We start from the raw sequence: 23,574 nt of genomic DNA, 5'->3' as shown, positions 1-23,574 counted from the left end.
CTTAGCTACTGTATGTCACTGCACAAACACAAGTCCTATCCTCACCGCTGATCACCAATGTTAGAAATGGGGTTTTTGGTTGGCAGTTAGGTTGCCCTCTGTCCAAGCAAGAACCCTCACTCTAGTCAGGGTAAGTCACACACAATCCAAAATCAGCCTGTGCTCACCCTCCGGTAGCTTGGCACGAGCAGTCAGGCTTAACTTAGAAGGCAATGTGTAAAGCATTTGTGCAATAAATCATACAACACCATAGTATAACACCACAAAAATACACCACACAGTGTTTAGGAAAATATAGAATATTTATCTGGATAATTGTAGGTCAAAACGATCAAAGTTGCAATACGAATTTGTAAAGATATCACTGAAAAGTGATATTAAGAGTCTTTAAGTCTTTAAAAAGCAATAAAGTGTCTTTCAAGCACAGAGTACCTGGTTTCTGGTGGGAAATCTCCTCAGAGGGCCACAGGAGAAGAGATGCGTGGAAAAAGGGGTGTGTGCGTCGTTTTCCGCTCAGCACACACAGACTTGCGTCGTTCTTTTCCACGCGGGGAAGTCGGGCGTCGTTTTCCGGCGCGCAGACAGTCTCTTTTTGTGGATCGCGGGGATTACCAGATGTCCCGGGTCTGTGCGTGGATTCTCCTGCTTATTTTCCGGCTGCGCGTCGTTCTGCGGGGCTGCGCGTCGAAGTTTCGATCTCACGGTAGGCGTCGCGTCGATTTCTCCTTGGAAGTCGGGCGTCGTTTTCCTTGCGAGGCCGTGCGTCGAAATTTTGGTCTCACGGCAGGCGTCGCGTCGATTTCTCCTTGGAAGTCGGGCGGCGTTGTCCTTGCGAGGCCGTGCGTCAAAGTTTCGCACTCACGGTAGGCGTCGCGTCGATTTCTCCTTGGAAGTCGGGCGGCTTTGTCCTTGCGAGGTTGTGCGTCGAAGTCTCGATCGTCCCGAGGGCGTCGCGTTGATCAGCGTCGGTGTGCGGCGTTTTTCTCGCCGCGAAACAAGCTGTGCGTCGAAATTTTCGGCGCACGGAGCGTCCACGTGAAAGGCAGAAGTCTTTTTGGTCCTGAGACTTCAAGGAACAGGAGGCAAGCTCTATCCAAGCCCTTGGAGAGCACTTTCACAGCCAGACAAGAGTTCAGCAAGGCAGCAGGGCAACAGCAAGACAGCAGTCCTTTGGAGAAAGCAGACAGGTGAGTCCTTTGAGCAGCCAGGCAGTTCTTCTTGGCAGGATGTAGTTTCTGGTTCAGGTTTCTTCTCCAGCAAGTGTCTGATGAGGTAGGGCAGAGGCCCTGTTTTATACTAAGTTGTGCCTTTGAAGTGGGGGTGATTTCAAAGAGTCTCTAAGAAATGCACCAAGTTCCCTTTCAGCTCAATCCTGTCTGCCAGAGTCCCAGTAGGGGGTGTGGCAGTCCTTTGTGTGAGGGCAGGCCCTCCACCCTCCCAGCCCAGGAAGACCCATTCAAAATGCAGATGTATGCAAGTGAGGCTGAGTACCCTGTGTTTGGGGTGTGTCTGAGTGAATGCACAAGGAGCTGTCAACTAAACCTAGCCAGACGTGGATTGAAGGGCACAACAAGATTTTAGTGCAAAGAAATGCTCACTTTCTAAAAGTGGCATTTCTAGAATAGTAATATTAAATCCGACTTCACCAGTCAGCAGGACTTTATATTACCATTCTGGCCATACTAAATATGACCTTCCTGCTCCTTTCAGATCAGCAGCTGCCACTTCAACAGTGTATGAGGGCAGCCCCAATGTTAGCCTATGAAGGGAGCAGGCCTCACAGTAGTGTAAAAACGAATTTAGGAGTTTTACACTACCAGGACATATAACTACACAGGTACATGTCCTGCCTTTTACCTACACAGCACCCGGCTCTAGGGGTTACCTAGGGCACACATTAGGGATGACTTATATGTAGAAAAAGGGGAGTTCTAGGCTTGGCAAGTACTTTTAAATGCCAAGTCGAAGTGGCAGTGAAACTGCACACACAGGCCTTGCAATGGCAGGCCTGAGACAAGGTTAAGGGGCTACTGAGGTGGGTGGCACAACCAGTGCTGCAGGCCCACTAGTAGCATTTAATCTACAGGCCCTAGGCACATGTAGTGCACTCTAATAGGGACTTACAGGTAGATTAAATAGTCAATCATGGATAAACCAATCAATAGTACAATTTACACAGAGAGCATATGCACTTTAGCACTGGTTAGCAGTGGTAAAGTGCTCAGAGGTCAAAAGCCAACAACAGCAGGTCAGAAAAAATAGGAGGAAGGAGGCAAAAAGTTTGGGGATGTCCCTGTCAAAAAGCCAGGTCCAACAGGGTGTTTGCACAGAAAACCTCACCATTACCTCTGGCTTGCTATGTGTCTAAAATTCATGGTGCAGTTACCAATGGTGTCACTTGTAATCTGAATGAAATGCACCCCAGTCAAAGAATCAGAAAACTCGGTCATAAATTTCCACTAGTCACAGATACTAGGAACTTTATTCTGTGATCAGCAAAAGAGAAACAAAAAATTCTCAAGTGCATTGCTGAGTCATGGCAAAACAAGCCTTAATGTTATATAAATTACTAACAGTTTTCCAGATAGCCACGTACTAATCCTTACCACTTCTCCAAACTGTGCCACACTACCCCACAAAAAAACAAGTAACCAGATTAATAACCCACTTCTCCATAACTAACATCCATCAGATAGATTAAATTTATTACATATACGAAAGTCACTTCACTCATCAGCACATCATCACTCCCTCATGCCAGTGGCCCTGGAAACACAAAATAGTACATCAGGGCCAAGTTCCCCACACTTAAGTATTCGCAAAGTAACCTACAAATATCCATACAAGACACCGCAGCACCTCCTTATGTTTCAGTATGCAAAACACCGCAGCACAACTTCCCACTAGCACATCTTCATCTGGCTTCATGAAGACACACCAGAGCAGGTAACACTCTACTTCATCTTGTTCACAGGAAGCTCAAATAAACACTCTAAGCTCAAATAAACACTCTAAACTGTACACTCCCCAAAACTGTATTGAAAAACAATCATAAAATATAAAACTACAAATCCACTTGCAACATATTCTGAGTTTAACAACCCAACAACAAAAGCTAACAGAAAACCCAGGCTGCTAATGCTCATACACTGGAACATGCATATATCACATTAAACACATTCACAATAAACCCTCCAAACACCATACTAAATACCCCACCACAGAATATATCAAAGTGCCCTGCAATCCAATACACCAATAACAGGGAAGCTAAGAAAACAAAGCACACTGATGATGGTCACCCTGTTTCCACACAACACGTAGGCTGTCTTATTAAACAAAGCGTATCCATTGTTTCCCATAAAAGAATACCACTAAAGAACGTTTAAAACACTAGTCAACCAAATTTAACTCACCCTTGCTGTGCCTCCCGTTTAACAAATTATACAAATCAATGTGTTGAACAAAACAGCCCCACAGTCCTCTCTGTTCAAATTCCACCATAAATGGAAATCAACGTAAGACTCTCAAACTTCACCCCTTTCCAAATTTCTCATAATCTGTCATTGCTTTACAGCAGGAGATAAGCCTATAAAATGAACAAGATTCTGAAAACAAGCTCTCCTTTCCATCTATGTGCGTTCATGCATACACTAACACCATGGTACAGACATTGCAGTGCTATTCTTTATGTCTGTCTGCACTAAGCATGATATGAGAACTGTACACAATACAATGGTGGTTCCCAACCTGTGGTCTAGGGATCCCTGGGGGTCCGCGAAGCCTGCTCAGGGGGTCCGCAACTGCTTAGAAAATTAAATATTAACAAATTAGGTCCCCAGCTTTCAGTACTGACACCGTGGGAGGTCCGTGGATTCCAATAATGATTCAGTGGGGGTCCCTAGGTTCCAGTAATGATAAAGTGGGGGCCCATAGATGTCAAAAGGTTGGGAATCACTGCAATACAAAATATTTCCAACCTGCTTGGTACTAATAGTCCACCAACCAGCATTCACTGCTAAGGTTTAGCAGTAATTTAAACTCCTCTTTAATGGTAAAGTCAAATTTTAAATCACCATTCTGAAAGTGCCACTTTTAGAAAGTTGGCATTTTCTTGTTCTAACCATTTGGTGCTTGCTGCTTGTGTCCTGTGTTTTCTCCCCAGACAGTGACAAAACTGAGACCCTCATCTTGGACCCTCCATGCCAGCCTGGGACAACTCCTGGTGGCCTGCTACATTCAGGACATGCCCACCCCAACAAACCATGCATGCAACCTCGGCTTCATCCTGGATTTGTCACTCACCATGACCTGCCAAGTCAACTCTGTCTCAGCCTCCTATTTCCACACACTCTGACTTCTCTGGAAGTTCTTCAAATGGATCCGAAATGACTGCCGCAAGACGATAACCCACACCCTGGTCAGCAGACTCAACTATGGCAACGCCCTCTACGCCGGCACCACCTATAAGAACCTGAAAAAACTACAGCACATCCAAAACGCCTCCGCCAGGCTTATCCTGAACATCCTCCACTGCGAACACATCACCAGACACCTAAAAGACCTTCACTGGCTCCCCTATGGGAAAAGGATCAACTTCAAACTCCTCATCCATGCATACAAGGCTCTTCACAACCTAGGACCCACATACATCAACCACTGCATCACCTTCTACTCCCTCGCAAGACATCTCCGCTTTCCTTAACAGGCACTAGCCACCATTCCCCATATATGGAAGACCCCGGCTGGAGGAAGATCCTTCCACTACATCGCAGCAAAAAGCTGGAACACCTTGCCTCTTCATCTAAGGAAGTCCCCATTGTTACCTCAATTCAGGAAGGACCTTAAGACCTAGCTCTTCAACTGAAGCAAAGAGGACCGATCCCCGCACAGTGCCTTGAGACCCTTACAGGTGAGTAGTGTGCTTTACACACTCTGATTGGATTGGAGACAAAGGGGGACAAGTTGTTGGTAGGATGGGCCATCCTGGCAGGATTGATGGGGTGGAGCTGTTCTCTGTCCCAATTACATTTCAAAGAGCTGGCTCCAGCATATACCCAAAGGGACCTGACACCAGTCATTTGTCACCCCAGACTTCTTGGAGCCTTGGCTGGAGAAGGGAAGACCTCTCCAGAACCAAATCAGGGGGTAGCCAGGGTGGCACCAGGTATAAATATTGGACTTCCTGGACCACCTCTACAGTACACTCCTGGACCTGTGGACACTACCGAGAAAGGACTTTTGGAATGGGCACCAAGTGACCCAAAGCCTCATGGCACAGCTGAAAGTTTCATTGGAACTTACGCAGATTGACACAAAACTTTGTGGCATAGCTGACAGCCTCATCAGAACCAACGCAGAGCAAAGCGTCAAGACACAGACCTCGCACACGGACATAAAGTAAAAATCTCAGTGGGCCAAGCTCGGCCCTGTCCCCGGCCTGCACTCCATCGTGGTCAACCTGAACATGTGGCTTGGTCCCGGTCCAGCACAACTACACACCCTCAGTTGGCGCTTTGTGGCTTTTGGCGCTATTTTTTTCATCTAAACATGTCAAATTCAATATCTCCGGTTCTACTGATTACATTTAATTTGTTTTGGTGTCATTTTATTTATTAAAATATTCTCTATGTTTTTAAATATATTTGAGATTTTTCTTATGTTGTGTTTTCACTTGATTACTGTTTTTAACTGCATAAATACTGTAGACATTGCCGGTAAGTTAAACTTGGCTGCTTTTGTGCCAAGCTACCAAAGGGTTAGGCACAGATTAATTTAGTGACTTTTGTGATTCATCATGACAAGGATTGTGGGTGTTGGTTGAGTAGGATTTTCACCCCTCTCAACCATTAACCCAATTTCTTATGGTTTCAATTTGGTGTACACCCGTGAAACATGGATAAATTAATTAAATACCCATCAGAATTATTTTTCCTGTTGCCTGCTATACAGGAGGTCCAGTTCTTTGAACAACTTCACTTGATGAGCAGTCAACCAATTCTACCAGATTTACTCTGCCCTTAGTCTCTTACTCAGTTGACACATCAGTCTTGGGCCCTGATTTAGATCTTGACGGTGTTAGTGTCAAGCCACGTCAGTGTCAGACCCGAAAAGACTGTCAAGTTAACGGTGTTCCATCCGCTGTATTTAGATGTTACAGCCCTGCAAGCAGTGGACTGGCAACGGATTGCTGAAGTAGGGAGATGGTGGTGGGACTCAATGGACATCATACAATGGAAGTGGCTACGGAATACAAGTCTGTGACCCACACACACTGTCTCTTAGCCATATGTGTCCCCCTGCACTACACACTACACAGCACAGCATACACACACTATCATCCATTACAAGTCCAATACAAAACAAACCATACATGCCGAAAACACACACTGAAATACATCTATGACACAACACACAAACACCATTGACACTGCACCCACACACGACACAACAGCAACAACCAACACATCTACACACTCTGCTACACAAAAACTCACACAAGCACAACTGCACACATCACGCCACGGTCCGCCACATAACAGCAACACTCACCTGAATGTGTCACATGGCAACACAACATACACAACAACACATGGAAGTGACACACATACAGACACAAGCACAGCACCCACTCCAGCTCCCTCCCCCTCAACCGGTTAATCCACAAACACACACACATACACGTACTGACTCACTTACATGACAGATAGCATAGGTCAAGTATTGTCCAGATGAGAACCAAGGTGGAATCGGGAAAAAAAGGTAAGTTTTCACCCCTTCCCACCCCCCCAATCCAGCAACTCAGAAGTGGAGGATGAACCACCACTTTCTGCTTGCCGGTAAGGCACATGCAAATCTGCACATTGGTAACAATGGCTGGGATCCTACCAGCAGTCACTTCTCCCTATACTCTTGTTGACGCGGGTGGTGTTTCTTGGCAGAGACGGCAGTTCAAATTCAGGCTTTAAGCTATTGGGCTTCCAACATCTAAAAATGGAGGGCAGACCGCTGTGGTGTTGGACAGCTTTTCAGTCGAAAACTCGATGGCAAGACCATTACCACCAACATCTAAATCAGGCCCTTAGTCACAACTCCTCTCATAGCCTCAATAAGAGGCAGCCAGGCCACAAGTGCACACTCTTCTTTCATGGAAGCTGAACAGTTCTCTCTTCTTTGAGGTTGGCAAGGGTTTCAGAAAACTGTGGCCTACCACTAAGTGTGGCTGCAGAGCCAGTCTTTCTCAAGAAGTTCACACCCACAGGACTGCTAGAAATGGGGTCTCTACTTTACAGTCAATTGCACCCTGTCCAAGTAGGGACCCTCACTCTAGTCACGATAAGGGAGTCACACTCCTAAGATAACCCTTGCTCACCCTCTTTACCCACACACAGTAACACAGTGAAAACACTACAAATGGACACCACACCAGTTTAGAAAAATAGCCAGTATATATCTAAGTAAAACAAGACCAAAATGACAAAAATCGAAAATACACTAGCTAATATATGAACTTTTAAAAATTAAATCAAAATAAAGTACTTACAAACACAATAGTTCCAAATGGCGCTATCACAGCGTCATGACAGAGTTGTTCTCAACAGTCTAACGCTACTCGCGAGGGAGGCAGCGCTAGTCATGGAGTCGCGCAGACCCCAGGTACAGTACCTTACAAAAGAGGCAGAATCAAATGTGTGGCACGGAGTCGGGTGGTGAGGCATTGGATCCTTGCTGCTACGCATGGGAGGTGAGACATTGGTTCCTTACAGCGGCAGCAGAGGTGGGACAGCGGCAAGACATTGGATCTTTACTATCCAGAGGAGTTGATGAGTCCTGCGGGCCAAGACATGATGGGGCGATTTTGGGGTGTCAGTGTCACACCATGGGGCCACAGGCACCATGGCGGAGTCGAGTGTCACAGACATGGGTGACAAGGCACTCAGGACTCATGATGTTGCGGGACTTCAGAGGGGCTGCAGCAGTGTCGGGCCGGCAGTGTCAGTCATGGTCATCACACTTCAGCAGGAACCATGACTTCAGGCAGCAGAGCAGAGTCGGGCGGCAACGCTTGGATTTCACTCCCAAGGGCTCAGGAACTGGAGTGGGCACCTCTTGGCAAGTCAGGGTTCTCATCAAGAGAACCCAGGGGCTGGCAGGTGAAGTCTTTAATGTCCCTGAGACTTCTTTGTAGGAGGCAAGCTCATTCCAGGCCCTTGGAGAAACTTCACAATAAGAATACACAGCAAAGTCCAATCTTTGTCCTCTTCAAAGCAGAAGCAGCAACTGCAGGCCAACTCAGCAAAGCACTCACAACAAAGCGACAGTATTCCTCTTCACGGCTCTTCAGTTCGTCTCCTTAGCAAAGTCTTCACTTGTTTCATAAATGTTCTAAAAGTTCAGGGTTTTGGGTCCAATACTTATACTCATTTCTGCCTTTGAAGTAGGCAAACTTCAAAGGAAAATCTTTGTAGTGCACAAGATCCTGCCTTTCCTGCCCTGGTCCCAGACACACTGCAAGGGGCTGGAGACTGCATTGTGTAAGGACAGGCACAGCTCTATTTAGGTGCAAGTGTCAGCTCCTCTCACCACTCGAGTCCAGGAAGACCCATCAAGATATGCAGGGCACACCTCAGCTCCCTTTGTGTGACTGTCTAGAGTGAATTCACAACCAGCCAAACTGTCATCCTGACTCAGACGTGTATTCCACAGCCAGGCAGAGGCTCAGAATAGTTAAGCAAGAAAAGGCACACTTTCAATCACACAATTTAAAAAACACCTTTACTAAAAGATGTATTTTCAAATTGTGAGTTCAGAGACCCCAAACTCGAAATCTCCACCTGTTCCCAATGGGAAATTACACATAAGAAATATTTCAAGGCAATCCTCATGTGAACCTATGGGAGAGATAGGCCTTGCAATACTAAAAAAAATGATTTTTCAGTATTTCACTATTAGGACATGTGGAATACACTAGTACATGTCTTACCTTTTAAATACACTGCACCCTGCCCATGGGTTACCTTGGGCCTACCTTAGGGGTGCCTTACATGTACTAAAAGAGGATATTTGGGCTAGGCAAGTGGGTGCACGTGCTAGGTCGGCATGGCAGTTTAAAACAGCACAAACAGACACTCCAATGGCATGTCTGAGACATGTTCAAAGGGCTATTCATGGGGGTGGCACAATTAGTGCTGCAGACCCACTAGTAGCATTTGATTCACATGCCCTGGCCACACATGGTGCACTATTCTAAAGACTTTCTAGTAAATCAAATATGCCAACAATGAATAGCCAATAATTATCACAATTTATACAGACAACACTTGCACTTTAGCACTGATCAACAGTGGTAAAATTCTCAGAGTACCAAAACCAGCAAAAACGAAATGCCGCACACAGTCAAAAATACAGGAGGGTGAGGCAAAAAGACAGGGGAAGCCATGCCAAGGATTCCAGGTCTAGCAAGGGTCTATCTCTCTGGTAAAAGATGAGCATGGACTTTAGGGTTTTTCACCGCCCTTTTCCTCTTCTATGCTCACCTCAGGCCTCCACACTGGCAACACTGGCTGGGCAGCCAATGCCTGTGAGGAGCAAAATACTGCACATAGCCTGTCCAGGACACCCGACCTCAGCTGAGCAGCAAATATAACCCTGCCAAGCACGAATTTTCACCGCTGTGACAGCACAGGAGTAATTACCTCAGCATTGGTACTGCCCCCACAGAAAGGAACCACAATGAGTCCTAGATAGTTAACTGCTGGTGCTGACCATAAGTAGTCACTGGCACAAATCAAGCACTGCTTTCACCATCCTGAAACCTTTTCTCCACATCAATGCTGAACCTCGCATCAGCAGATGAGGAGATGTGGCGTCGTGACTAGAGCTGCCGCCTTTGGAACCTGGAGACTCTGTTTGAATCCTGACCGCTTCACTTCCTCTACATCATATACTTCTGGCCAAATCACTTACTCTCACTGTGTCTAAAAATATGAAATGGAATGTGTGTGAGTGTAATGTAAATACCTAATCCCTCCTTGATGAACACAATCTTGTAGATCATTTCTCAACCCCCCATTTAATGTACAGTGCTCCGTTGCTTCCTAGTTAGATTCACACTATATAAATATCAATACATACATGCATAGATGTAATTTCTGCCACAATCAAAACTTTCCTGTAAAAGTAAAGTGCTGCAGAAACACTTCTCCCTAATCCAATCTGATGAATGTATTTTTCACAGTTGGGTCTTTGCATCTTCCACAGACCCACGTGCACAGAGAGCAGATTAAAGGTAAATATATATCTATAATTAAACCTGCAAAGCCCATCCATTACCTTTTTTAACACACAAATTTTAAAAAACTACAGTGTGGGTTAAAACAATTCACAAGAAAATACTGTTCTGAATAAAGCTCTAGTTTCACGCCAGGTTTGGAAAATTCTATTTAGCAGTTTTTTTCTGTAGCATAGAGCAAATGTTACTGAGGGGGCCTAGACTAGGTAATACGTCTTTCAATCTCCTCTTTCCCACCCCTCTTTTTAACATTTTCCACCTAGGAGGGATCAGAAAGAATCTTCACATACAAGAGTTTAGCTAGATATGCTAATTGTTTGCCACATTCATGTAAGTTCATCCAATTACACCCCAGTTATTAGCAAACAAAAAGGCCTTTCAGTAGAAAATGAGACTTAGCTATGTGCGATAAGTATTAATATAATATAATATAATATAATATAATATAATATAATATAATATATACACATATTTAAATTTTATTATGGAGTGCAAATATTGCTCAAATATTTTAGGCATCTCTTGTGAATAAATTTAAGAGCTTCGTGATTTACCTTTTCAAGTGAAGCAGACCCGTTTCAATTCACTAAAAGGAGCACTAAATAAAGTCATCAGTCACGTGCCCTACCTCCTGCACATAGGATCCAGTCCAAGACATGAAGCAATAGGATCTCTTTTGTTGATGTCAGTTAAGTGACATAGTTGTTTTTAGAAAGTTTTCCGTAACTCCGGTAGTAAGCAGGGCTTCAGTGGGTGTCTTTCCTTCCTATGCAGCTCTTCGAGTTATGAATCTTATGCGCTAAACGATGATGTGGCTGCTCCGCCGCAGATGCAGAATATACATTATTTAACTAAATCGATGGCTTGCATTACTTGGAATGCCAGATATTGATTTTTAAAGAAGATTCAAGTGAAGGAATTCCCTAAAGGACTTTGAAAAAAAGGGAAATGAAGTGAGGCAGAACAAAAACTATGCTGCTTTCTGCTTTTTCGTGCCAAGTCCTAATGACAAATCATTGAGATTGGCAGAGCCTAGAGGATGGTAAAAGCAGATGCTGGAGGAAACAGCTTCGCTCGCCTCGGATTTGATAACTATGCAGGCTTAGCAAAATCTATTAGACAATGGAAAAGTAAAAGCTTTCATTAAAGATTCTTTTAAAATCTGGCGTTTCCCAGAATTACAAGAGTTAAGATGCTGGGATCCATAGTGACTATTGTAATCGCAATAAGAAAACACAAACCGTAAAACAAATGGATGCTCGCGCTATTTTCCTTGAAAGAGACAAATACATTTGAAACAATACGTCAACATGGTTTTCAAAAGTGCAAAAGATAAAAAGATAAGAAGTTTGCTCATGATGTCCGAGTAATAACTGGGGCAGGAGTAAACACTTGAATCATCCCACTGAGCCCGTCGGCAAAGACGTAATACCATGCCATTTCATATCGTGTCACGCCATGTCACGCCACGATATGTTGTGTTATGTGTTTATTTATTAATATGTGTATTTATTTGGAATTTGTATTAAGCAAACAGCATGAAAGTCATGCATTGTACAAGAAATGAGGTCTCTTATAATATCACATGTAAGTTTATTTTTTCCGAACTTGTTCATGAAGCACAAAATATAAGGAATGGGTTTCTTTAGGCAATTTGACTATTATTGGCATCTCATTGTGTGAATGAGGCCTTGCACGACTAGGCATTACCAGTCAGATTCTGTCTCTGGAGTAAGCTTGGCCTGACGGGAACCCAGCAAGTCTAGACCAACCTGTCAGTCTATGAATGAACGAGAGATCTGATTCATTACAAATGTTTTTCATTAGTACATGAACGATGAATGTAGGAACATGTGCAAAAAGACCGATCCCACAATGGAATTCAGAAAGTCACAACTACCCCCCACAGAAGAGTTTCACAACTACCTTGTGAGAAACAATTGTTTTTAATTACGTTAGACTCCCTGTGCTCGAACATAGTTTGATGTCTTTTGGGGAGTCTTGGGATAGTCTCCTAAGAGTTTGCAATTAGGTGTAATACATAGCCAGCTTTCCCTATAGGATAGATATGGGCGTGCATTCGTTAGAGTACCCACATAAGCAGACAACAGCCCTGCTTGACAAAGAATCACGTGGAGACAAGGCCGAAGTTCCAGAGAAAGTTTGCCTAACTTAAAACCAGCTAGCAGGGACCGTTTGACATTGTAGTTGGAGTCCTCAAAGTGATCCGTCTGCTGTAGTAAAAGTTGTGTGTGGGATCCCATTTCTCCATGTCGCACGGTTGAGAAGGTGTGACAAATTTCCAGCTAATTCTCAGAGAAATAGAAGGACCTGCAGCAGAACTTTCAAAAGCTCTAAATCATTAACTAAAGATTCAGTGACAGAAATACAAAGGTTGTACCAAGAAGGAACTAAGTGCATTGTTATTTGGTGGCTTTATTTGCAGTTTTATATAGAGCGAACTTGACCCAAAGATTCACATGCGCACTAGATTACATTACACAAGATTATTTGTTTAGGCACATGAAGATTACATTCATTTCCCATGATCACAGGATGTTGATCTGATGCTGAAACCTGATCCTGATTCCCCAGCTCCAAAGTCGGCAGTTCTGGCCGTTAAGACACATCTGCTCTCCTTTATCCATTGAGTATTTTTTGTGAACATCAAGCCATTTGCTCCCACTTACAAAAAGGCATTTAGTAAGGACATTCTTCATCTTAAGCATCTGATGAGCTACCTTAAGTTCATTTTGTCTTATTTGAATTAAGTCTGAGATCATCTGAAAGACTGTCAGCCAGCAGAGACCCATGCATTGATAAACAGATCTCAATTCCTACTTCTAACTTCAGCAAATTATCACATCTGCAGCCTTTTCTGTACTCCAAAACATCTTTACTGAGTAAAGGCCTTGATGGCTAATTGGGCACCATCTGTGACCAGTTTCCAGTTGAATCATCATAGTGTGTCGTCTTCCCCAGCCTGGCTACTCCCAATGACTACACCACACAAAGAGCTGCAAATCACACTTCTTTATTCCTCTGCATGTACCTGTGAACCGCAGTATTCTAGCGATTACGCCACACTAATACAGAGTCTGCTGGAAGCTAGAAAAGTTCAATTTGAAAGCATACAACACTACATCTCACCTTCTGGTAAATGAAAATTTTTAATTTTTAGAAAATCATTAGGCATACACATTTTATAGAATCATGTACAATTATCTCTTCAATCAATCTTCTTGGCTTTCATCATCTGACCCGATTGGAAGCTGCTGCCTGTCATCTTCAGGGTCAGAGAATATTAAAGATGGTAAGGGATCAGCAACAGTCACTGAGTTTTCAAAATCAGTCTCTCTTTCACCATCTCGAGTTGAAGACTGATGAAACACAGCCCTGAAGTGAGAAGAGTCTCTGGCAATAGGGACCTGGGAGGTCACCATATGTCCTTTGGTAGAAACCACCTGAAAAGGATCAGCATGATGAGGAGCATCAGATTTTCTTTTGCATATCTGTCAAGTGATCACCACATTTCCTTTTTTGAATGAGATGTCTTTTGCAAGATGTCTTTTGTCGGCATAAACTTTCATTTTCTGTTTGTTACCTATGTTCCGTGTACAAATCATATTTTCATTTTTATCTATTACGGTGATCCATTTGAGTAACTTTGATGTCATTGCTCTTCCAACATAAAAGTCACAGGACTTTCACCTATGATCGAGTGAGGTGTCGAACGATAAGCTTGTAGAGTAGAATTCGATACTGTTTTCAAATTGAGCCTCTCAAGAGTTGCATGCTGCACTGCTTCCTTTAATGTACATATAAAACGCTCAACAAGTCCATTGGCCTGTGGCCATAAAATAGTAATGTAATGCTTTATGTTTAGATGCTCCAGAAATCCTTTAAATTCTTAACTGTTGAAGGGTGGACCACTTTCAGATGTTATAATGGCTGGTATGCCCATTGTTGCAAAGATGCCATAAAGTTTTTCGATTACTCATTCATAAGTCCTGGATGAGAGATCTTCAACCAACGGAAACATTGAGTGTTCATCTACAATCACCATTAAATTATGTCCATTATCAAGTGGACCAAAAAATGGATGGCTATTCTCCCCAAAGCATGTTTATGGAGTTCTGGCATATTCAGAGTATGTTGAATATCCTTGATTGACAGACAACTGCATGTGACAGGCCTTGAGTTCTGTTTCAACACTTTCATTTAAGTATGGAAGCCACACTCGGTCTCTGAAAGCTCTCTTTGTTGCATCAATATGCCGATGTCCTTCATAAGCCACTTCAATCACTTTTTGTCACAGACTCTCCGGAATCAGGATCCTCGATCCTCAAAATATTACTCTTCCTGAGTTATGGACAATTTATCTTTGACATTTTTGTACTTCTGATATTTACCATCATTACTGACACATCGAATGTGTTTGTTCCATCTGACTGATCTGTAATTATGCCTTTTAACTTCAGCAGGTCACTATCATGACTCATGGCAGTGACAATCTGGGCTAACAACACTGCGCTGGTGCACTTGACTTAACAATGAAATTGATGAAGGCCTCAGTTGCCTTGGATGGAGAACCGTGACCTTGTATAGGCACTCTTGAAAAGTAGTCAGCAGGATTTTGATCCTGTCCCAGGTGATTCACAATTATATATTCATACTCATTCACCATTGTTCAATTCAAGGAGGCATCTTGGCTTTTGGATTGCCAAAGATGGTCAGTAAAGCTTGATGATCAGTCACCAGTGTAAACGGCTTTCCATACAGGAACACGTAGAAATGTTCACAAGCCAATACCACAGCCAAACTCTCTTTCTCAGGTTGTGAGTAAGCACGTTCTGTTTGAGATAAACTTCTTCTAACATAGGCCACAAAATGCAATTGAGCTTTTGGGCATCCTCTATACTGTGCAAGTAGTTAGGGCTAACCAGACTGGGCTAGTGTGGACCACAATTTCTTTACGAAGCTTTGGATTAAAGTATGCCAATGCCATAGCATTAATTTAATGGCATGTTTGATTCTATTGAAACTTTTCTCACATTCTTTTGACCATTGAAGCAAGACACTTTCCTTCGTCAACTCTCGTAATGGAGAACTAACAGTGGCAAAGTATGGTATGTATCTTGAACAGTGACTGGCAATTCCACAAAAAGAATGTACGATTGAAACATCTTGTGGGGGTCCACCATTTGCCAAAGCTTGTACTTTGGTGGGATCAGGCATCATGCCCCCATCAATAAAGATATGGCCAAAGAATTTCAGTTTTGTCTTATTGAACTTACACTTGTTGGCATTTGAAGTCAAATCGGCATCAGTGAGTAATTCACAAACTTGTGTGAGATATCTCTATCATGCTCCTTCTGTGTAGCTCCTAAAATGAATATGTCATCGCTATAATTGAATGCATTCACAATAGGTTGTATGACACGTCGAATGACATCTTGGAAAAGATCTGCAGCTGATGACACACTGTTAGAAATGGGGTCTTTGGTTGACAGTCAGGTTACCCCCTGTTCAAGCAAGGACCCTCACTCTAGTTAGGATAAAAGAGAATCACCCTCAGCTAACCCCTGCTTACCCCCTTGGTAGCTTGGCAGAGCAGTAGGCTTAACCTCAGAGTGCTGGGCGTAAAGTATTTGTACCAACACACACAGTAACTTAATGAAAACACTACAAAATGACACAACACCAGTTTAGAAAAATAGGAAATATTTATCTAGACAAAACAAGACCAAAACGACAAAAATCCAACATACACAAGTCAAGTTATGATTTTTTTAAGGTTTAAAATAAAAAGAGTCTTTAGGTAGTTGTAACAACACACTAGCGCTGCTAGCGTGTAAATGTACCTGGTTTGCGTCAAAAATAACCCCGCACGGGCGGTGTGCGTCGAAAACAACTCGGCACGGCGATGCGCGTCGAAAAAGCCAGCCCCGCGACGGTCCGAAAGTCCCGCGGCGCAGGTTGCGATCTCTCAGCCTTCGTCAGCGATGCTGCGCGTCGTTTCTCCTGCTCCGGGCGTCGATTCTCCGGTCGCGTTCCCTGCGGCGTCGTTTCTCAGCTGCGGAGCCGGCGTCGCGTCGTTTTCTCAGCCGCGATCGGATTCGCGTCGATCTTTTCCCCGCACGGCGCTCGGTGCGTGTATTTTTGTCCTTAGGCTGCCAGCCTCTCCTTTCAGGGTCCCAGGAACTGGAAGGGCACCACAGAGCAGAGTAGGGGTCTCTCCAGAGACTCCAGGTGCTGGCAGGAGGAAGTCTTTGCTATCCCTGAGACTTCAACAACAGGAGGCAAGCTCTACATCAAGCCCTTGGAGATTTCTTCTTCAAGATGGAAGGCACACAAAGTCCAGTCTTTGCCCTCTTACTCAGGCAGAAGCAGCACTGCAGGAAAGCTCCACAAAGCACAGTCACAGGCAGGGCAGCACTTGTTCCTCAGCGATCAGCTCTTCTCCAGGCAGAGGTTCCCCTTGATTCCAGAAGTGTTTCCAAAGTTTGTAAGTTTGGATGCCCTTCTTATACCCATTTTAGTCTTTGAAGTCACCTTCCTTCAAAGGGGACTCACACCTTCTTGTGAAATCCTGCCTTGCCCAGGCAAGGCCTCAGACACACACCAGGGGGCTGGAGACAGCATTGTCAGAGGCAGGCACAGTCTTTTCAGATGAGAGTGACCACTCCACCCCTCCCTCCTAGCAGAGATGGCTAATCAGGAATGCAGATCACACCCCAGCTCCCTTTGTGTCACTGTCTGGGGTGAGGTGAAAAACAACCCAACTGTCAAACTGACCCAGACAGGGAATCCACAAACAAGGCAGAGTCACAGAATGGTTTAAGCAAGAAAATGCTCACTTTCTAAAAGTGGCATTTCCAAACTCACAATCTTAAAATCAACTTTACTAAAAGATGTATTTTTAAATCGTGAGTTCAGGGATCCCAAACTCCACATGTCCATCTACTCTCTAGGGGAATCTACACTTTAATCATATTTAAAGGTAGCCCCCATATTATCCTATGAGAGAGACAGACCTTGCAACAGTGAAAACGAAATTGGTAGTATTTCACTGTTAGGACATATAAACCACATTACTATATGTCCTACCTTATCCATACACTGCACCCTGCCCTTGGGGCTACCTAGGGCCTACCTTAGGGGTGCCTTACATGTAAGAAAAGGGAAGGTTTAGGCCTGGCAAGTGGGTACACTTGCCAAGTCGAATTTACAGTGTAAAAATACACATACAGACACTGCAGTGGCAGGTCTGAGACATGATTACAGAGCTACTTATGTGGGTGGCACAACCAGTGCTGCAGGCCCACTAGTAGCATTTGATTTACAGGCCCTGGCACCTCTAGTGCCCCTTACTAGGGACTTACTGGTAAATCAAATATGCCAATCATGGATAAACCACTTACATACAATTTAAACAGGAGAGCATATGCACTTTAGCACTGGTTAGCAGTGGTAAAGTGCTCAGAGTTGAAAAGCCAACAGCAACATGTCAGAAAAATATAGGAGGCAGGAGGCAAAAAAGTCTGGGGATGACCCTGCAAAAGCAAAAGTCCAACACGACCCCCTACCAGCCTAAAGCCAGGGGAGAACAATCAATACCTTGATGTACTTCCCTGATTGGGGCGATAGAACAGGGACCCAGGCCCACAACAGCAGGGGCATGCTCCAGTTCTACGCCTTCCTGACTCCAGTTGGATCCCTCTGTCCATACTCTCAGGGCCCACTAGGCTAACCCATGGGGAACCCTTCTCCACATCTACAGACACTATCTGTGCAACACCTAACTTTACTTTGCTCACAGAGGTACTGCAATGGGCAGATAGTACCACAAGGGCCAACACAGTGGTGTTGCCCACTCCACCCCCGGGGTGTGACTCTCGTCCTCCCCCCCCCAGGGGCAACTCTGTCCACCAGGACAGTAAGCCACAGTGGCCCCAGACAACTGTCAGGGATGAGAGCCCGACCTCAGGCCTCTCTAACCACTGTGACTGTGGAGAGTGGGGGGTGGTAGCCCCGGGTGCCTGGCACCCTTTGACCACTCTCTCTTCCACCAGGTCAGGGATGACAACCTGACCCTGGTCCTCCCCTCTGGGGCTCTGTACCCTTCCTGCAGAAGCGGCACCCCCAGAGTCAAAAACTGTCAGGGTGCTTGTAGAAGCAGTCCTGCACAATTCTTCCATCAGTGCAGGGATGTTAACCTGCAACTGATCCTCCAACCTGGGGTCTGTACCTTCAGGTTGGACCAGGGCCAGGGGTGAGGCTTCCCTCCCCCTGCCCTCTCTTCTGGGGTCCTGAACCACCCAACTAGGAGTGACCCCCCCAGAAGACAACATGGTAGGGGCACTGTTAGCAGTAGCCCCTTCCTCCAGGTCAGGGGGGACACCCTTAACCTGGCCTCCCAATCCAGGGTCTGTACCCACAGACTGGATCACTGCCTGGCAAACCAGGACTTCCTGGGGGGCATACCTACCCCCTACCAGGTCAGAGTTTACCCTCTGAACCTGGTCATCCAACCCAGGGTCACCACCCTGCGGTTGAACCACTGCCTGGCACACCAGGACTTCCTTGGGAGCACACTTACCCCCCATCAGGTCAGAGTTTACCCCCTGAACCTGATCATTCAACCCAGAGTCACCACCCTGCGGTTGAACCATTGCCTGGCACACCAGGACTTCCAGGGGGGCACACTTACCCCCCTCAAGGGACACACTGTCCCGAAGGGCCACACAAGAGTCTGGCTGGCGCAGGTCTCCTGACCTCTGCCCATCTGACAGAGTCTGGATTCCCCCCAGCCCAGAAATGGTCTCACCAAGGTCATTCATGGGGGGCTCTGCTCTCAGAGCTGACCCCTGACCCTCCAGGTTCTCCACTGGGGTCCGCAACCCCCTCTCAACCCTCTGTCTGGACTTCTGCACCCCCTCACTAGGAGTGGTACTGCCAGACACCAGAACTGGTGGGACGCTGGCTACAGCCGCCCCCCCAAGTTCTCCTGACACTGTGGGGTCTCCCTCAACAGATGGCCCTATGGTACAGGCTAGGCTCCCCTCCTGGGGTTCCCGCAGGGAACCCTCCAGGACCTGGGACCGGATCTCGGGCACCTTGGGCCTCAACCCATCCCCATTCCCTCTCCTCTGAGACTGGACATGGGGTCCCTCACCCATCCCACTACCTACCTGGGACACTACAATCCTTCCCTACCTCACCTGGTTGGGAACTACCTAGACCACTCCTCTCAGGAGCACCCCCAAATGCCTCTTCAGACTCTCTGGTACTCACCCAGAAGTCTGCCTCCATTGTAAGCTCCCTGGGGTCAGAGAACTCACACTCCACCTGGTGTTGGCATAGCTCTGGAAAATAAGGACTAGACATATGCTCTCCAGCAATTACATCACTCAGCCCCTCACATGAATTAACCAAAGTACCCTTCACCCAACCATCCAGTGACTCTGCCTTGACAAAGTACCCCACATCACCCTCCTGAGACTGGTGAGACAGTACCTGACTGTCCCTGACACTCAACCCACACTCTTCTGGGATGTTTTCACACTCCATAACCAGGACTTCTACCTGGGGGGAACCCCTCTCCCTGTCACTCTCAACTAGAGTCAGTAGAGTGTCCTCCCACCGGTAGGAATATGACTCCCCATGCCAGTTCCCCAATCCACCTCAGGGACCCTGTGCATCACTGGAGCTACCTCATACCCCTGAACCTCCTGGCGTGTGTTAACTCCCTCCTTCAAGTAGGGCACCACCTCTCTGGGCATGTGTACTTCTGCAGCATCACTGGATATACAATTGTTGCTGCCACCATTCCAGCTGGACTCAGCCCTCATGACTTCCAGCTCTTTCAATTTAAGCTCGTAAGCATAAATCATTTTTTTAATCTCTAAGTCCCTCCTCCTTTCTGCCAGGGCTAAGGCTCTCTTCTCCTCGGCCCTCTTAAACTCTTCCAGACTCCGGATTCGAGCTAGGAGCCTATCATCTCTTTCTGTTCCCTCCTCAGGGCCACTGCCCTCCTCTTTGGAGTAATCCTCCTCCTCAGAGTAGTTATCCTCCTCAGACTCATTTGGTGGTGTTGCCTGACAACGTTTCAATTCATCCTGAAGCAGGGCTGACTCAAGATCCTCCCTTCTGGATTCCTTGTTCACAGCCAGTCCCCTTTCCATGCAGAATGCTTTAAGCTGCCACTTTTTATACATAGATAGGTGCCAGAAATTGACTTCCATTTCTGCAAAGGCTTCACAACCAAAAAACAAAGTCCAAAAATATCATCAATACTTCCAGGAGGACATCAGAGAACAAAAAGCAGAATCACAAGACAAGTAGTATGTGGTCACGTAGTGGTCTGAGATCAAAACAGTAGTGTACACTTAATTACTGTATGTCAAGTACAAATACAAGTCCAAATCCCGACCGCTGGTCACCAATGTTAGAAATGGGGTCTTTGGTTGACAGTCAGGTTACCCCCTGTTCAAGCAAGGACCCTCACTCTAGTTAGGATAAAAGAGAATCACCCTCAGCTAACCCCTGCTTACCCCCTTGGTAGCTTGGCAGAGCAGTAGGCTTAACCTCAGAGTGCTGGGCGTAAAGTATTTGTACCAACACACACAGTAACTTAATGAAAACACTACAAAATGACACAACACCAGTTTAGAAAAATAGGAAATATTTATCTAGACAAAACAAGACCAAAACGACAAAAATCCAACATACACAAGTCAAGTTATGATTTTTTTAAGGTTTAAAATAAAAAGAGTCTTTAGGTAGTTGTAACAACACACTAGCGCTGCTAGCGTGTAAATGTACCTGGTTTGCGTCAAAAATAACCCCGCACGGGCGGTGTGCGTCGAAAACAACTCGGCACGGCGATGCGCGTCGAAAAAGCCAGCCCCGCGACGGTCCGAAAGTCCCGCGGCGCAGGTTGCGATCTCTCAGCCTTCGTCAGCGATGCTGCGCGTCGTTTCTCCTGCTCCGGGCGTCGATTCTCCGGTCGCGTTCCCTGCGGCGTCGTTTCTCAGCTGCGGAGCCGGCGTCGCGTCGTTTTCTCAGCCGCGATCGGATTCGCGTCGATCTTTTCCCCGCACGGCGCTCGGTGCGTGTATTTTTGTCCTTAGGCTGCCAGCCTCTCCTTTCAGGGTCCCAGGAACTGGAAGGGCACCACAGAGCAGAGTAGGGGTCTCTCCAGAGACTCCAGGTGCTGGCAGGAGGAAGTCTTTGCTATCCCTGAGACTTCAACAACAGGAGGCAAGCTCTACATCAAGCCCTTGGAGATTTCTTCTTCAAGATGGAAGGCACACAAAGTCCAGTCTTTGCCCTCTTACTCAGGCAGAAGCAGCACTGCAGGAAAGCTCCACAAAGCACAGTCACAGGCAGGGCAGCACTTGTTCCTCAGCGATCAGCTCTTCTCCAGGCAGAGGTTCCCCTTGATTCCAGAAGTGTTTCCAAAGTTTGTAAGTTTGGATGCCCTTCTTATACCCATTTTAGTCTTTGAAGTCACCTTCCTTCAAAGGGGACTCACACCTTCTTGTGAAATCCTGCCTTGCCCAGGCAAGGCCTCAGACACACACCAGGGGGCTGGAGACAGCATTGTCAGAGGCAGGCACAGTCTTTTCAGATGAGAGTGACCACTCCACCCCTCCCTCCTAGCAGAGATGGCTAATCAGGAATGCAGATCACACCCCAGCTCCCTTTGTGTCACTGTCTGGGGTGAGGTGAAAAACAACCCAACTGTCAAACTGACCCAGACAGGGAATCCACAAACAAGGCAGAGTCACAGAATGGTTTAAGCAAGAAAATGCTCACTTTCTAAAAGTGGCATTTCCAAACTCACAATCTTAAAATCAACTTTACTAAAAGATGTATTTTTAAATCGTGAGTTCAGGGATCCCAAACTCCACATGTCCATCTACTCTCTAGGGGAATCTACACTTTAATCATATTTAAAGGTAGCCCCCATATTATCCTATGAGAGAGACAGACCTTGCAACAGTGAAAACGAAATTGGTAGTATTTCACTGTTAGGACATATAAACCACATTACTATATGTCCTACCTTATCCATACACTGCACCCTGCCCTTGGGGCTACCTAGGGCCTACCTTAGGGGTGCCTTACATGTAAGAAAAGGGAAGGTTTAGGCCTGGCAAGTGGGTACACTTGCCAAGTCGAATTTACAGTGTAAAAATACACATACAGACACTGCAGTGGCAGGTCTGAGACATGATTACAGAGCTACTTATGTGGGTGGCACAACCAGTGCTGCAGGCCCACTAGTAGCATTTGATTTACAGGCCCTGGAACCTCTAGTGCCCCTTACTAGGGACTTACTGGTAAATCAAATATGCCAATCATGGATAAACCACTTACATACAATTTAAACAGGAGAGCATATGCACTTTAGCACTGGTTAGCAGTGGTAAAGTGCTCAGAGTTGAAAAGCCAACAGCAACATGTCAGAAAAATATAGGAGGCAGGAGGCAAAAAAGTCTGGGGATGACCCTGCAAAAGCAAAAGTCCAACACACACCAAAACTAAGGATTTAGATCTTAGTGGTGAAGGTCCAGCCGCAGGTTTTCTGCTGGAAAACCAGTCCGCCGCCTTGCCAGTCTGCCCAATCGATTTAGTTGTTGGGGGACCATAGGCGAAAGAGAGCCTGAGTCCCACCGACTCCATCAAGAACCTCCAGCCACCTTGACAGCAGCCTAGGGAATTGGGGCTGACAGTGGAACTGCAGCCACCTTTACCGCCAAGCGGATTTGGATGTGCTTTACCATCAAGCTAACTGGGGCAGTCCGACCTCCACAACTTAATTGACGAATTGGGGGAGGGGGAGAGGTAAAAAAACATACTTTTTTCCCATTCTGCTTCCGTTTTCGATTGGACACGACTGGACAACACCTTCCATCGCTACTGCCACTGGACCACGGAGAAAACAAGACCTGCTTGTCGCCGGACTAATAGGCAGGTAACCTGCATTGGCTGTGTACGTTGTGAGCTCCTCACATAGGGGCACAGGACCACTACAGTAATATACATGTCATGGTAATTTTTAAAATTACTGTGCCATGCATATGTCAGGAACACATTTGTGTGGAACATGGATGAGAACACAGAGGCACATGACACATATCGCTCACATACAAAACTGTCATTGAGGTGTCAGTATTCATTTCCTATGTCAATGTGTGCAAATTACAAGGGGACCTGAACCTGTGTGGTGTTGCTACCAGTTGTGTATGATCCAGTATGTGTATGTGTGTGTG

This window comes from Pleurodeles waltl, chromosome 5 (genome assembly GCF_031143425.1).
Source record: "Pleurodeles waltl isolate 20211129_DDA chromosome 5, aPleWal1.hap1.20221129, whole genome shotgun sequence".
In the NCBI taxonomy this organism is placed as follows: Eukaryota; Metazoa; Chordata; class Amphibia; order Caudata; family Salamandridae; genus Pleurodeles; species Pleurodeles waltl.
This window is presented reverse-complemented; position numbering follows the sequence as displayed.